Source organism: Syzygium oleosum, unplaced genomic scaffold (assembly GCF_021117445.2).
Source record: "Syzygium oleosum isolate NSW1041296 unplaced genomic scaffold, Sole_v2.1 Sole_v2.62, whole genome shotgun sequence".
NCBI lineage: Eukaryota > Viridiplantae > Streptophyta > Magnoliopsida > Myrtales > Myrtaceae > Syzygium > Syzygium oleosum.
In genome coordinates this window covers 798,760-816,820 of record NW_026607546.1, presented here as the reverse complement: position 1 = coordinate 816,820, position 18,061 = coordinate 798,760, and the positions used below count along the sequence as shown (strand labels likewise).

At 43.4% G+C, this 18,061-nt stretch overlaps 2 pseudogenes; both read left to right on the top strand.

Moving 5' to 3' along the window:
- The first annotated feature begins 441 nt into the window (after nucleotides 1-441).
- Nucleotides 442-3,305, top strand: LOC130137150 (1-aminocyclopropane-1-carboxylate oxidase homolog 1-like; annotated as a pseudogene).
- Nucleotides 3,306-3,676: 371 nt separating this feature from the next.
- On the top strand, nucleotides 3,677-5,239 carry LOC130137145 (1-aminocyclopropane-1-carboxylate oxidase homolog 7-like; annotated as a pseudogene).
- Nucleotides 5,240-18,061: the final 12,822 nt, after the last annotated feature.

The window sequence follows — 18,061 nt, the reverse complement described above, 5'->3', positions numbered from 1 at the left end:
CAAGACGAAAGCCAGAGTCCAAGGCCTCGTGGACATTGGGATCGCCCAAGTCCCCCGCATATTTATCCGGCCGCCCGACAGCGTGGCCTGCATCGAGGATCATGTGTAGATCCCGGTAATCGACCCAGGACGTGCGAACACAGGCGCCGCTTGTCGCGACAAGATGGTGCAGAATATTGGGCAAGCACTGGAAAAATGGGGTTTCTTCCGGGTGATCAACCATGGGGTCCCTGAGAGCCTTTTGGAGGAGGCGATCAATGGGTCGCACAGGTTCTTCGCTCAGGAGACGGCGGCCAAGAAAGGATTTTACACTAGAGATTTTGCGAAGAGGGTCATATACAAGAGCAACATGGGACTTTATAATTCAGTAGCTGCTGATTGGAGGGACAGTATATTTTGCTTCATGGGACCTGAGCCTCATTTCTTTACAACCTTCTTGTCCCTTGTGTTTAGCTTCTTCACTAAATCATCACTCCCATATCACCACTATATAACCACGAAAGCGAACTTCATCAAGACCTAACTCACTCAAATACGGTAACACCAAGTAACGGAACACACAACGGACACCAGTACAGATCCCAAACATGACCGAGCAAGCGAATTGATAGCGTTCGATGAGACGAAAGCCGGAGTCAAAGGCCTCGTGGACATTGGGATCGCCCAAGTCCCCCGCATATTTATCCGGCCCCCCCGACAGCGTGGCCTGCATCGAGGATCATGTGTAGATCCCGGTAATCGACCCAGGACGTGCGAACACGGGCGCCGCTTGTCGCGACAAGATGGTGCAGAATATTGGGCAAGCACTGGAAAAATGGGGTTTCTTCCGGGTGATCAACCATGGGGTCCCTAAGAGCCTTTTGGAGGAGGCGATCAATGGGTCGCACAGGTTCTTCGCTCAGGAGACGGCGGCCAAGAAAGGATTTTACACTAGAGATTTTGCGAAGAGGGTCATATACAAGAGCAACATGGGACTTTATAATTCAGTCGCTGCTGATTGGAGGGACAGTATATTTTGCTTCATGGGACCTGAGCCTCCCCAGCCCCAGGAGTTGCCCGAAGCTTGCAGGTGAGCCAGTGGCTTCTAATGTCTTTTTCACCTTTCAAAAAAGGGAAAATTCATGAACAAGTTCACAAAGTGAATCAATGAAGATAGTTTGCAAAAGAGTTGCAGTAGTTCATATAGGTGCTAAGTAAATGCTTTTCACTGTATGATACTTGAGAGCCTTTTTTTATTTTCTTCAACAAATCAAGGGCTAAACTAGCACGTGTATGAAACTAGAGTTGTTCGTGTTTTTCTCCATTGAATCAGCCGGAATAGGTGTTGAACACTCAGGAAATGAAAGTGCCCAGTTCTTCATTCGGTCAGCAAAGGCAACTGCAACTGCCGAATGGGTACAAAGTTTCTCCCTTAAATTCCACTAGACATGTTATAGCATGTAATCTTGCATCTAGTCTCGATCAATGAGACGATTCAGTAAGATGATCCTCAAAGATTGACCATTTTCACTGACTGGAACCTCGGAGGTGGTCTTCTTGTTCTTTTTGGGCAGAAAAAAGGATGTTCCTCGACAGTTGACTTTGTGTGTTCTAGTGGTGGCAGTACCAAACTTTTGCAACCGAGATGATACAAAATACCAATACCCTTTGTTGTATTCTCTGGGAATCTGTCCGATAATACTTTTACAGCAGCTCTAGTTCAGTTTTCTGATACATCGCAATATCTGTGGCAGAGAAATGCTGATGGAGTACTCAAAGCATGTGATGAGACTGGGCTCTCGTCTGTTTGAGCTCTTATCAGAAGCCCTAGGGCTCCACCCAAATCACTTGAAGGAGATGGAGTGTGGAAAGGGACACGCGATCATGTGCCACTACTATCCGCCATGCCCACAGCCCAAGTTGACCCTGGGTGTGACAAAGCATTCAGACAATCACTTCCTCACAATTCTCCTCCAAGATCAAACTGGAGGACTTCAAGTGCATCATGAGAACCACTGGATCGACGTTCCTCCAATACCTGGAGCACTAGTGATCAACATCGGAGATCTTTTGCAGGTAAGTAGCTTTGGCCAGATATCATTGTTCATCTCTGAACTTTTCTGAAACCGTATTTTGATTGGTCGACACATTGCGATCATCTTCTCGCCCTTATTACTATACTTCCTCGTATGCTAAGTTAGTTGAAGAGCTCTTGAGAATTCAGGAAGTAAATTACCACGGCATCTTCCCAGTAGCAATAACATCATGTCTTCACAATTTGGGATTTTCTTTGGTAAGACGAATCCATGTCTACCATTCCCAAATGCCTTATGCATCAAGTATCCAAACAGAGCTATTTAACTCATCCAAACCTGATCCAAACTTTGTTAGGTCATGCTAGCCTCACATTCGCAGGTTCAAAATTGTCTAAATGAGACAGATGTATGTTGAAACAATGTTTTTCACAGCAGCGGTCAATGTGGGGTCCTAGATATTCTGCAGTTTTTGTATTTATCAACGTGAAGAGTGTAATCATAGCAATAAGAAGAAATTTTGCTCCTTCATTTCTGAACTGAGAACTAACAGACCGAGAATGGTCCACTCATTTTGGCATTCACAGCTCATAACAAACGACCGGTTTAAAAGCGTCAAGCATTGAGTCATGGCAAACAAGAGAGTGTCGGTGGCATGCTTCGTCAGTGACACTCCTCAGGCATCTTCAAGGCTGTATGGACGCATCAAGGAATTGACATCAGCAGACAAGCCACCAATCTACAAGGAGACTACACTTCCAAACTACACTGCCCATTACATTTCCAAAGGCCTAGATGGAACTTCTGCACTTCCTGATTTCCAGCTGTAGACTGTGTAAACTTTTTTATGTGGTCTTATTGATGTTTGTATTTGAAGATAAGTGTGTGTTCATCTACTACCACAGAACAGGATTGCCTTTCTTCACTGCTTGGTCAACTGAAGCTTATATAGCTTCAACTGATAGAACTATGAGCACCAACTTCCACAACTCTCAAAAACAAAGATCATCCTCTAAACAAAAATGGTCTTTAGATGAAACTGTAACCAATACTCGTACGACAGTTACAACACTAATCTACCACGAGAAAAAAATTGCACTTGCAGGAACATTTATGTTTGGTTCAGCTTCGACTTTGTATATTGAAGGCAAGGATAAAAAGTGGAATTCTTGCGAGCCATCAACTCACTCAACGACAATAAGCATAATCAACCGCAAGGCAAAAATCTATCTACACTTAGATTTTTTATGAAACTATAGGTTTCCAGTAGACGCGATGAGATCTGGAACCTAATTGATCCAATCGAGTCAACATCACATTAAGACGATACAACGATTGATCCAAGGGCCAAGACGACATTGAATTGTAATGTCATCTATCGATGGTCAACTCTGTCCTAACAGATTTTTTTTTTCCATAAATTGCAAGACTTGTGTAGTAGCTACCCAGTTGCCCAAAGACTCGGCCATTATTTAAACAGCATTGTCATTTTCTCAGCAAGTGGTAGCTCATAAGCTAATGACTTTCTCCTTCCATTTTTATGGACCTAATAGTTCTAAAGTCAAATGGATCGTCCCAATGTGATGTCACTGTTCTCTTCTCTCCATCTCTCAGCTATAAAGAAGCTGCTCATATCATCCATAACATTCAATTCATAACAAACTCATCTCCAACAAATTCACATTCACAGCGAAATTGAATTGCAGTAGAGAGAAATAGAGAGAGGAACAATGCCTACCATCAATTTGGCCTCCGACTCCGGCGAGCAGAGTTATGACAGAGCGAGCGAGCTAAAAGCGTTCGACGACTCGACAGCCGGCGTCAAAGGCCTCGTCGACGCCGGCATCACGGAAATCCCCAGAATCTCTTCATCCGATGGGACAAGACATCGGAAGACAACTCCGAATCGGGCGGCAGCTCCGAGCATCTCGGCGTCCCGATCATCGACCTCGGCCGGATCGACCGCGACCCGGCCAAGAGGGAGGAGGCGATCGAGGGGATGCGACGCCGTCGCCGGAGGAGCCGCCGGAAGTTTGCAGGTAAGTGCCTCCTCCGGTCCCGGAGTCACCGACGCCATTTTCACCTGCGACGTTACAAAACATGTTTTTCACAGAGACAAAGTAACCTTTTCATCTTCGAGTTGACTTTTGTTTTATATATATTTTTTATTTTACAAAAACTAATTTTATTTAACCAGAAAAATGAAATCTCAATATAAATAACAATTTATGAGTGGATCTAACCTAATAATGACTTTCACGGCCAAAATTGCAGGGACGTACTGATAGACTACTCCGAGCAAGTGATGAGCTTGGGCGGCGCGTTGCTGTTCGAGCTCCTGTCCGAGTCCCTCGGGCTGAGGTCGGACAGCCTCCGGGAGATGGGCTGCACGGAGGGCCTCGTGGTCATCTGCCACTACTACCCGGCGTGCCCGCGGCCCGAGCTGACGGTGGGGACGAGCGAGCACTCCGACAAAGACTTCCTCACGGTGCTCCTGCAAGACCACATCGGAGGCCTCCAGGTCCTCCGGGACAATCGCCTAGTCGACGTCCCTCCTATCCCTGGAGCCCTAGTGGTCAATGTTGGCGGCCTCCTGCAGGCAAGTTCGATTCAATTCGACCCTGTTTCTTATATCCGGCGACGTTAGTCGTAACATCTAATAATTTGCAAGCAACCCCTCGGATCAACGACAATGCCGCCACCACGGGCACTGACAAAGTATTACTAGTGCACGGTCTAATGTCGTTGAATACAAAGTGCCAGGTCAATTATCAGAACACCTGAAATTTTTGCGAACATAGGCGATGTCTCGGGGATCTAGGGAGATACTCTTTGCCTGGGGATTTCTTGCTCTTCGCGATCATTGGGACAATGGGGCGGATGCTGATAATGCCTGTCCTCTTATTTCTTCCTTTCAGCTCATAACGAACGACCGATTCAGAAGCATGGAGCACAGAGTACTGGCGAACGCGGTGGGCTCGAGAATCTCGGTCGTGTGCTTCTTCAACACGAGCTTCCAGCCGTCGTCAAAGCTTTTTGGGCCGATTAGGGAACTGTTGTCCGAGGACAATCCTCCGATCTACAGAGAGACCACAGTGAGGGACTATCTTGCCTACTTCAAGGAACATGGCCTTGATGGAACTTCCCCTCTGAGGCACTTCAAGCTGTGAACTTTACATTTTGTTTAACCAAGGAAGAGATGCACAATCCTTCTTGAACAATTAATGTCGTCGTTATGAATTTTAGGGTTTCAATTCGCTAGAGATGTATTAGCCATATCACTGTAGCATTGTATTGATTGTCTATGAAATAAGATTCCTTTCCATGCTACCATTGTACCAACGTACCATATTGTCATAAACTTTATTTGAACAAGGAAATTGATTCAATCTGCGGAACTCAATTCGATAATAATTTGCAAACAGGGATTGCGCTTAGACATCAGTTTTGGAACTGGTTGTGGCCGGTCGGATATAGACATGGACGATGCTCATCAAGTTTTCGAAGTGCTCAAGTATAGAAGATGAGTTCGCTAACCGACAAGGTTTCTCATAACTCGAGCGGTCAAAGATGACGAGCCTGTTTGCAATTTTCTGATTGCTTCTTAACTTCACCACTTCTGTCATTTTAAGCCATTCGTTTCCCAAATGCTTTTCCAAGATACCTGCGTTTGACCGGCAGTACGTAGAAAAAGCCAACCGCAATTCTTGAAAGTCAGACGAACTTGCCATACAATAATTGCCGGTTGCTTCTTGGTCTTGTCATTGAATTCTAATCACTTTCTTGGTGATGCAACGCGTATAATTGTTCTTTCTTAGTATGATATTTAGATAACCAATACATCACTACAATAACATCGAAATCTCAAATTTTTAACTCCACTAAATCCACAGACATTTCAACATAATCAATCTAGAGCACACATCTCTTGAATACATGGTCAACAACCAAGAAATCACTACTAGGAGTATCAACACGCAATTCATATTCAAGAGGTTCAGGCAACACATCAAGCTTCATTGCAAATTTAATAGAAATAAAGAAATATATAGCACCATGATTAAACATCACATAAGGATATTGTGAGGCAATAGAAATTTTACCTGCTACAACTGCATTGGATACTGCAGGATCCTCTTCCATCACAGCAAAAACCTTCCAAATTATCCTCTGTCTTTATTGTTTCTCTTGGTGTCTACCAAATGAAGAAGCATTTCTCCACATGGAACAACTGCGTGCTAGGTGTCCTGGTTGCCCGCACAGGTAACATGATCTACTATCAATTGGAGCATCTCTCTGTATAGGACAATCCTGCCTCATGTGCCCTACTTTCTCACATAAGATACTTTCCACATGTATTACGAGGGCGCTGAGTATTTTAGGTTTCAAACGGTCTGCTGATGCCTCTTCGCTTACTACTACCACTTGCTTCTTGAAAATCAGTGAACTCGGGCAAATGTGCATTTTCTATCATTTTCAGGCTCAACGGCTCCACTTCCACTTAATTCTTTCATGACAATGGAAGTCAAGTACTACTTGACAATTTTCAAATAAATCAGCTTGGGTGATAGGCTAACTGGGTTTGTCCCTTGCATCCTGTGAGTCCGAACTCCTATCATATCAATCCTCTCGTCTCCTTTTTGAAGCCACACCTTGAGAACCTTGAGGCATATCTCTGGTATTACTCGCTTACCTTTACTATTCTTACGAAGTGACACCAGTTTCTCTGAGTCAAAACGCATGATCACCTGGATCCAAACGAAATATAACCTTAGCACCTAAAAGATTAACGCACTAAAACTATTACACAATCTCACAACATCTCATAAAATCTACACTCAAACATATCATAACCTAAGTTTTGATACCAACAAGAATATGGGATGACACGGCCGTCCTTCTACCCGAAGGACGCAACCTCAAACATAACCATAAAAAAGAAGGGATATGTTCACTACAAACCTTGTAACTTGTCATGAAAGTGTAATTGAGTCCTAAAGTTAACACCGTCAAATTTACTAATGGAAAATACTGACGTGGCGCTGACATGACTTATTTTAATATTTTTTCTCTCCTACTTGGCTAAATTATGAAACATAAGACAAACGACGTCGTTTTGGCTAAAAATGTGACATCCTGAAATTTGCCCATTTGGGATTTATGAAATGAGTGGTTTTATGAACGTACTTGTAGCTAGCTCTCGCTCGGAATTGGCCATTCCTGGGACACTAACCGTTAGGGAAGGGCTAATTAGGGATTTAAATTCGTGCGACTAAAGAAATTCGGTCGTAAACTGATTTTCAACCATAGAATCGTCGAGGTGACATTTTGAGCCAATGTAGGCCGATTTTAGGATAGTTACGGGCCAGTTCGTCATTGTCATACAAGTGGATCACGGGTGATTCCGTTTGACCACGAGGTGAGTTGACGAACGACCCAGAACCTATACCGAACGATCGCGCCCGTTGGAACTAGCGATCGATCCTCGCGATTACATTGACAACCGAGGTCGTCACGATCCGAACGAACTTGCACGTGACTTGATTTAGTATCAGTCACGAATCGAATATGCGAATTTCCCCAAAAGCCGCCCGTTAGTTCGAGACACGCTCAAGTTACGTTATTTAAAATTCAATTATTAAATTAGAGACCAATTTGGGCATGAAAATTTAGGAAGTCACGACAGGACATTTGGACGACATTATTAGCATGTTCAGTCTTGGATTTTCTCGGATCCTTCAGAAAAATTCAATTTTGGCGAGAAATGAGAAAAGTGACCATTTTACCCTTGGAGATTTATAAAGGGCAAGTTTTAAGAGGGAGGGGCATTTTGGTCATTTTGCCCTTGGTTGGACAATTTTGCCCTTAAAATTTTATGAAATTCCCAAATTGCCCTTGGATATTTTAGGTAAGATTCGATATGGGCCGTCGATTTCAAGATAAGATCAAATCTGGGCCGTCAGATGAAAAGTAGAGAGAAGGGCATTTTGGTCATTTGGCAAAATTGGGTCAAAACTTGGGTTTTAAGTCAAGAGGCTCTCTCTCTCTCCTCATTTCCTCTCTCTCATCTCATGGCACCTCTCTCTCCCTCACCCACCGAACCAGCCCCCTCCCCTCGCCTAACCGCCGCACGCCGGTCACCGCCCGACCGGATCGCCACCGCTCGCCACCGCCACTTGCCGTCGCCACCGCCGAGCCGCGCCGCCGCGCCGATCGCCACCCCGTTCCACTCTAGCCGAGTTAGTCTGAAGTCCGGTAAGTCGCAACCTAACCCTTGCCTAGAACATCGGGTATTATTGGACTCGTTTAGACGCGGTTTAGGGTAATTTAGGGGTTGATTAGGGTGTTGATCGTGGTTGTTGGTGGCTGATTATGGCTGTTAATGGCTGTTGCGTGTTGGATTAGACGTCTGGGAATGAGTTTTGGCGGTTGAAATTCGGTAGAAATCAATTGGGGTTCGCATCCTCGAGGTTTAGTGTGATTCTCGGATTCGCGGTGACTGTACCCGTCCGGTTTGCTATTTTTGTGGAGAATTTTGAGGGCCGAATTTGAGGAAGTTTTCTTCATGAAAGTTGCTCCTAACATCTTGAAGTATGATATAATTTAATTTGAGAATTTTTGGAAATCATCGGAGGCCATTCGGAAGTCCATCTTTGGACCGAAATTAGTGTGCTGGAAACACTGTTCCTCCAACCTTCGGGTCTGTTCGAATTTTTATAAATTTTTCCAGACCCATTTTCAAAATACTTCCTTCACAAAACTTGTTGGAGACATTTTTGACTATGACATATAAAAATTTCAAGGCTTTCCAAAATGATTTGGGTACTGAATGAGATGCATTTTTATGGTCAGGTGACCTGACCGGACGGGTTGATTTTCATCTGACTTCAAGTGACAAAAAGAGGTGTTTACAGTTGGAACTGGGTTTCGAGTTTTTCATGAAAAATGTTTATCAAGATGTTTTACGCAACATATCCAAATTTCAGAATTTTTGAAGTTCATTTACTATTTATTTTTATGGGCTTTCAGTCACTGTGTAAACTGCCCAATTTTACCCCGATTCTTTGAATGTTCGTTTTTATGAGCGGAATGGCGGGGGTGTCGAGGTTGAATTGTTGCTGCCTCGTGACCAGAATTTATGCTTGAATGTGTTAGATGAGTTGATTTGAGGATGAAATGAGGATGTTTCGAGGCTGGAGTGAGACTGAATAGAGTGTCGGATGTTGTGGGATGGAATTGGCGAGCTTAGGGCTCGATTTAAGGACAAATGGTGTCGGTTTGGTGTGTGGTAGTATGGCTGGATTGTGGTGTTTAACATGCTTGGAAATATCGAATTTATGCCTATGAACGTGGCTGTGTTTGTGGGCCTATGAGTGGTCTTGTGTGTTTATTGAACCGTGATTTGATGGATTGAAATGTGCTTTGTTATGTGCACGCTTGGGCCAGACTGAATTAATTGTTAAATTGGCCATGTCAAATGCTTAGTGAGCATGAATTGTGTGTGAATTGATGCGTGCACGGGCCACGTGTGATTGGCCAATTGAGTGTGGCAAATGATTGTTGAGCATGTGCATGAATAAGAGAGTGAATGTGGTGTGACATGTACGATTGTGGGAATTGTGCCGTCCTGACGCGTGTACTTCAACGCGGGACAATGCCCGGTATTACCGGAAGACTGCCAGCCTGAGGTGTGTACTTCAACGCGGGTTGCGCAGTAGGTGGTAGATGTTGAGCCTGAGGCGTGTACTGTAACGCGGGCAAGAGACATAGCCTGAGGCGTGTACTGTAACGGGGGCTAAGAAGTGTTGTGAAAATGAGACGGTTGTTTATGCCGTAGGTGGTAGATGTTAAGCCTAAGGCGTGTACGGTAATGCTGGCAAGAGACATAGCCTGAGGCGTGTACTGTAACGCGGGCCCTGGAGTGTTGTGATGAGTTGGTCGCAGTGGACCTGAGGCGTGTACTATAACGCGGGTCACTAGCGAGAGTTGTGGAAAAAGATGTGATGAAACGGGAACAAATGCATGAAATGTCATTAGAACGTGCATGTGAGTGGAATAGTGCTATTGTAAGTCTAACGTGCAGGTTGCGTGTATTGAGAATCAGGTGAGTACGATTGTGTGGACGTTGTTTGTGTGTTGCTTGATTCGGTGTTTGGACTTGTCTGGAATACGTGATAGCCTCGATAAGGTTTAGGTTGTGTACTTATTGAGAAGTGTCTCATGGTTGTATCAACCAAACCATTTCAGATCACCCGCCCGAGCCATGAACCTTCTGCCGCCGCCGCTGCAGCCTATTTGGGATTGTTATGCATACTTATCATGATGTGGTAAAATTCCCGATCGAGATTGAGGCCGATTCGGAGTCGTTGGATGAAGCTGTGCCTAATGAGGATTCGGATGAGGATTCCGAAGAGAGTGAGCCAAAGCGGACGCCATCTAGAGGGCGTAGGGATTAGTTTTGGAGCTGAGGAAGAGCCTAAAAGTGTCCCATTTTGGTGTAGCGTTACACAGGCTACTAATCTTTTGTGTTATCGGTGGTTTGCAGTTTAGTAGTTTAATGTGTATATTTTGTTTTGTGGTTTGTAAATTGGCGATTGTGGCATAAGTTTATGTTGTAAATGGATATTGTGCTTAAATCGTGGTATAGTATATGATTTGGTGGTTTGGCAATTTATTCTCCCTAGCACCCCAGGTAAATTATTGTTTGGGTGTTTGGTGTTTCCGCTGCGATTAAACTCTGATGGGTTCGTTTTGGGTCGACGACGTTTCCTGGGACGTCGCACTAATTCGACTTAAGAGGGATGTCGCGTGCTCGAGGGGTTCGGGGCGTGACAAAAAAAAGGAGGGGGAGAAGTCAGGCGAGCCCTCCCCGCCGCCGCTGCCCAACCACCATCACCGCCGGGGCCAACCCCTACCTAGTGGCAATCCTCGGCCAGGTCTGGGCGAGGGCCTAGGCCCTCACTTGCCACTAGCCCCTCCCGGCGAGGAGGGGCCCTCCTTGCCTGACTTCTCCCCCTCCCTTTTTTTTTAAAATCTAATTTAAATAAAATTTTTATTAAAATAATAACAAAAAGTCACATCATCACCACGTAGGATAAAAAAAATTAATAAGAAAAATCACGTTAGCATTTTCCGTTAATAAATTTGACGGTGTTAACTTTAGGACTCGATTGAACCAACTTGATAAGTTTTAGGACTCAATTGCACTTTTTGCAAGTTTTAAGACTCAATTGCACTTTCATGACAAGTTTTAGGACTTGTAGTTAACATATCCATAAAGAATAGATTTGTTACAGCATTAGAGTTTCTACGGTCCGTAAAAAAGAATATGAGACAAAGTACGTCAAAAGCAAAAAGTCAGTGAAAGAATGACATCCACGAGAGTTCCATGAAAGAAAAAAAAAGGTGGGACAAACAAAATATCATTAATAGAAACCATATACAATCATAGTACCAGGCCAAAAAAACAGTTCATCCAATCCCAAAAAGAAAGGCTCTATTTTGCCAAAAGCACAAAAGAGCCATCCAAAATCAGTTAACAGAAGAGCTAAATCATCAGAAGTGCCAACCAAAACTAAATTTTTCCAAGCATCTATTGTAAGAGCACCATGACGAATAAACATACAAAAACTATCTGCATGATTTACAGAAGATCCAATCAATAATTGCAGTTCACATATGAAATAAGAATGAAGAGAACTAATGTGGACCTCCTGCTTTCCAGACTCGTAAACAATTGCTACAACCGAAGAAAGTCTATAGTTATCTACCTTCCAAAAACAACTGAATACTCAGATGATGCCAAGAATCAAGATCTTGTCCAATCAAATCATTTTTCTAATATCCAGCTAAGAAAAACCATTGCAGATTGAAGGACACTCTATATCGAAGTTAATTCTGACCTACAAAAGAAAAAGAACTGAAAAACATCCTCTTTGAAGACAATTGAAGGAACTAGAATCAATAATATTGGAACCATTCACTGCCCAGAATCCATGAAATGGGAAGTATCAACAATGCTCGAAATTTGTCAGCGATGAACACACAAATCGGTGCCCTTACCAAAAAAAAAAAAAACACACAAATCGGTGCACCTACAGATTTGTAATCAGCAAGACAACCCTCTTCTGCCACTTGTCATCCAAAGAATGAGATGATCGTCAAGGGAGAAAGTCAGAATTATGTTCAGACTTCAAATTAAAGAGAGGGATTATGAAAGAAGTCAAATACAGACATCAAACTTCTTCAGATAGCTCTATCATCATAATCATGTGTCCTAAAGGTGTATCCAAATCTGACCGTTCAAGTAAATCTCAAGACAGTAGAGTAGCATATGGCCTCAAAAACAGTTCATAGTCAGTCGAGATTATATCGTGCTTAGCCAACCTGTCAGAAAAACCATAGGCAGACAAATTCCCAATAACAGATTCAGGTCCCTTAAAGGCGAAGGAGATACAGCAGGACCTCTTCATTGGTACGAACATCTATAAGTATGACTGGCATCTCAGTTAGTTCTCAATTTTCATTACCTCTTTTGATTGATGACAGCACAAACGATATAGCCTTGCAAGTTAAGCATTAACTAGAAGGAAAATGAGTAAAACGGACAAAATACTTAGAAATCAGAATTAGAGATAGCTTTCATATGAATACATGACTCAAGGTAGGTAGCAAACTTAATCCAGAACATCCATTTTTTAACAAGAACTAGGTTATTATAATGAAAACACGGAAGTTCTCTGCATTACAACAGGTTGTCAATAGTACTAGAAACTGGACGTAAGTAATTACTTCCAGATCTAATAGCATTTCTGATAACCATCCTGTCAATCTAATTAAAAGCATACTATCAAAAATACTTCCAAGTCCAGCCAATCTGAACAGGATTCTACCAATTGATGCAAAAGTATCACACCCCCAAAAAAAATTCTGCATAGGTGACACCAACTTCCGGAGTAGAAATTGGAAAAAAAATTATAAGACAACAAACCAAAAACTTGAAGCACAGAGAAAGGGGTCACCATTGTGGGTGCTTAAGACCTAAACCACTCGGGAAATCTCTTCCAGTAGGAGTGTAATATGTCCAGCCGCCAGTTCAACGTTCTTAGTGAAGAATCTCTAACATGACAAATATGACGAAAGTGCAGATTGAATTTGAAACAAGTGAATATTAAACACTAAACATGACAAATAAGACAGTTCACATTTCTGCAAGTTTATCCAACGAGGTAGCCATCTTTTGACCGAGTATATCCACATAGACTTTCAAAGTAAGACAGCAATCCAGATAAGACCAGGACTATTGCTTCAGGTATGTGCTATCAATGGAGCACATTTATTAAGTGGCACATTCAGGGAAACAAGATCGCACCAATGAATAATATATATAAAAAAAGGGACAACTACAGGGTACTGTAACATTATAAATTATTGATTGTCACAGACGGAGCAAGCATAGACAGCATTTGATCAAGTAAAGTCAACCATGTATCGCAGTCATTGGCATCCTGGAACAAGTTAGGAAATATGCCAGGTTAGCATCAGTTTTACTGATGTGAGGACAATACCTATTGCATTACGGGTATCTAGCAAGAAGGAATATAATTTCTGCCTGTCACCATCCCCATTATATAGTTGTCCTCAGATCTGCCCAATTATGCTTGATCTATATTCCGCCAAACAACAATTATCATAGTTGTCCTAATATATAAAATTGCAAATATTTGCTCCACAAAGTAAGAAACTGACAATAAACAGGAACAGCTCTCCATACATCCTGTGCGGGAAGCGTGAATTCCTATGCGAGGTCTTAAGAACTCTGCCCTAGAAGATCTTTTCTTTTTCCATAAACTGCAAAACTTGCGTGCTAGCTGCCTCGTCCTCCAAAGAATCAGCCATTATTAAACAGCAATTGTCATTTTCTAAGCAAGTGGCGACCGGCGGCGGCGGCGGGCGGGCAGGCGGCGACCGGCGGCGGGCGGGCGGGCGGCGACCGGCGGCGGGCGGCCAACGGCGATGACGGGCGATCAACTTCCTCTCCCACGGAAAATATTTTCCCTCCCATGAGCAATTTTCCCTTCACTTTGGGGGAAAATGATTTCCTCTTTGTGAAAAGAGGAAATCATTTTTCTCAAAACAATGAAGGAATTGGGGGTGGGGAAGGAAAATATTTTCCCAGGGAAAACATTTTCCGCCCCCGAATACTAGAAAACGCAAAAAATGTTTTCCGGAAAATATTTTTCCGCAAACGAACATAGCTATATATTTATATAGGTGATAAGTCTTTCTCGTACCTCTACTTAAGCTCATAGTCACGATCGGTGCTCCCAATCGATGACCAGAACGTGCGCAATCTCTGGCCAATCTTCACGGCCATCTGTTAGGCACCACTCTTTCAGAGCATCACAATCATCGATTCTCAATTCCGTCAAGCGTGTGAGGTTGCGCATCTCCAATGGCAAACGCTTTAAATTCCGACATCCAATTAATACAAGCTTTTCGAGCAAAGAGAAATTTCCAATCCATTCCGGCAAACTCTGCAGATCCTGACAGCGAGAAATCTCGAGAGATTGTAGAGTCTTGACATGTTGAATCTCTTCGGGTAATACCGTCAAAGTATGAGGACCATAGATTTCAAGGACACGAAGTTTCGTAAGGAATCGCCATTGGATGCCGTGCTCGTCTTCTTCGCACAATAAATGAAATCCTTCAACTCCCACAATGATGAGTTTCTGGAGCGAGGAAAGGTGCTGCATGCCAGAGAGACTCCTTTGTTGGCAAAAGTCGAGGCGCAAGGACTCGAGATTACTAGCCAATTGGAATAGAGTCTCGAGCTTCGAGGGCTCCAGATCACTACCACTAAGATGTAGATGCTTTAGTTCAGAGAAAGGGATGAATGTGGATCCCATTGCTGCTTCTGATGGGCAATTTGGATTGGCCAACAGTTTCGTTCCTTCTATGTGCAACGCTTGCACCTGGGGGAATGGTGCCACGTCATTCAAGTGGGGACAGCCCCATATTGTCACGCACCGAAGTTTTTGGAATGATGACCGTGAATTGTCTGGCCGATGCTTTTTATCTGCTCCTATTAGTTGCCTTCTTCCCAACCATCCTTTCATGTTTCCGCAATCGATGAGGGACAGTCTCTCAAGAGATGGGAAGAAGGGGCGTGTAGTATTAGATTGCTCCAGGTCACTTGTCTGCTGAAGGAACTCCAACGCAGGCAAATAATGGAGACTCAACGTCTTTAGGGAAGGGAGTTCACTCAAGGGTGGTAGGTGGCTTAGTGACCTACAACGTTCAATTGAGAGGTTTCTAAGATTGACCAATTTCCTCAAATCTCTTGGAAATGTTTTAAGGTTCATACATTCACAAAGTTGAAGGACCTGCAAGTTCACCAAATCCATGATTGAATCTGGCAAACTCTGCATAGATTGGTTTGCAGAAATCCTAAGAAACCTTAAGTGCTTCAACTTTTTAAAAGAGGAGGGAGGGAGAGGAATATTTGTACGAGCCAAAACTAATGCTCGACAGTGTCTACACTCAGACAAAACTTTGGAAGAGTTGAGTGAAGAGGAATTACAGATAAACGTCCGCAATTTGGATGTTTTGAGCATGGACACCATTTTCTCTTCAGAGGAAATCTCTGAAATAAACGCATGTCGAATTCGTTCATCATTATCTCCTCCTCTAAAATTAACAGTCTTGCATTCACCTCCCCCAACTTTTTGGGCAAGATCATGCATGAGATCATGCATCTTGAAATTTATGACCTCACCAATGTTGTTTATGCGTATAACATCGAGGAATGACCTACCTAATAGTTCTTCCAAGTAATTGTTAGCAACCTCTTCAAGGTCATCCTCCCTGCTGTGGGACTCAAGAAAGCCTTGTGCCACCCAAAGTTGTATCATCTCCTGTTTACGATAGATATAGTCTTTCGGAAACAATGAGCAATATGCAAAACAATGTTTCAAGCATGACTGGAGACGATCGTAACTGAAATTGAGGACTTGCATAATTCCATCATCAACCTCATCAATTTCTGGTATTTCTGGAAATTCGTGCACTTTGTAACGGAACCATTCATCTTTCTTTTTGCCGTACAAAAGGCCTCCAATAGTTCTAATGGCAAGGGGAACCCCTGTGCATTTTTTAACTATATCTCGACCTATCTCCTCCAGTGCTGGGTCTACCCCATCTCCAAAAGCCATTTTCCTGAATAAGTTCCACGACTCATTTTCAGCTAGGCCACGTAGAACATGAATAACTGATTTCTCATCCATGACCTTTGCAACTTTGTGGCTACGAGTGGTTACAAGTATCTTGCTTCCCGGTAAACCACCCTCTAGCCATTCTCCAAGCTCGAACCATTTATGCCGAACTTCATTCCACAAGTCATCCAAAACAAGCAAGTATTTCTTCCCAGATAGAGTCTCACAAAGAAGACTCGGCAACTGGTCTTCAGGCTTATTCTCAACATCTTCTGATAACTTTTTCATCTCATCATCATGTCCTCGACAGTCACTTTTTGCAGATTTAAGAATTTCTTTGAGAATCAGATCCACATCAAAGACATCAGATACACAAACCCACATCTTAAGCCCGAAATGTCCGTTTACCTCCCCATCGTTGTATACTAGTCGTGCAAGTGCGGTTTTTCCAAGACCTCCTTTACCGACGATGGAAACCACGGGCACAGTGTTGCTAGTGCTAGAGGAGGAAGTAAACAAAAGTTGTTTGATCTTTTCTTTGTCCTCTTCCCTACCAATTATTTTAGTGTCAGGTGCGAGAAATTCAGGTTTCTTTCGTCTTCCGGTGACCATTTTTTCCTCACTCGGAAGCAGCGTAAAGTTGAAATTATTATTATATGCGAATTCATCCAGTTTCTTCCTAAGTTGCCGAATCTGATTAGCCACGTTGAAGCCGTGCGCGAGCTGATTTGATTCGGAGAAGAAAAGGCATACCTCTTTCATCATCTCGTTGCCATCCATAGCTTGTCGCCTCAGGTCTTCGGTCGAGATGTCGTCGAACAAGTCCTGTGCGTCGTACAGCACATCCTTGAGCCTCTTGACCCAGTGCTCGACCCGTTTGTCCTGCCATTGCTGCTTCTCGGCATCCGGAAGCCCAAGTTGGATGGTCTTGACAGTTTCCCTAAGACTATGGAGCTCGCCCTCGCCACAGCAGAACAATTGGATCATTTGAGAAGCGTAGGCGCCTCCAGGTTTTGCAATTTGGGAGCCGATGCTTTCCATTATGCCAGTGGCAATGCTGTAGAGCAGTGACTCCGCCATTTCCAAAGGCAAAAGCAGGGGTCGAGAAGGCTGCGGAGCTGATGCTTTTGTTGAGAGACAATAGTTTGGTGGTGCCTCATGAACAACTTCATGTACGGATATATACAAGGCCCAACGGCATAAGTGTATTCAGACCCATCAAGATCAGCAATTATTGTCTACAAGTGCAGTTTTCAACATCCAGCAGCGAAATGCTCCTACGAAATTAGAATATCGCGCAAGCCATAACGAGAGCATATCGGCTGACCAGTTTAATTGAGAGTAGCCATGAGCCTTAGTTGTTTTTACCTTTCAAGAATTCATTTAACGTGTTGCTTGTGCTTGGACATAGTAAGAGTCCTTGTTACTTCTGCTGCTTCCACCGACATGGATTCTGTTCTGAAACTAGTCCATACGATGTATCCAAGCATCTCAGCCAATATCAAGAATTCCTAATATTTGTTTAAGAACAAAGCATGCCGCAGTAAAAAAGGAATACTTAACCAGTCAAAACACTCCTAACAATATTCTTTCAAAAGCTAGTGTTATATCAGATTTTGACCAAACAATTTTCGTGGATTGCACTCCAAATTAATAGCTTGATGACCACTTGAGAAAGGCACTCACATCAACGTACAAACACACAGCTGTCCATGAAAACGCCATTTGTGGCTGGCATGGATGGAGTAGAAATACAAGTGGGCAATGCTTTGTCGTGGATAGCTTTTGGAAGATTCCCAATGGATGAAGTCCGAGCTTGATATGCCCGAAATCGAT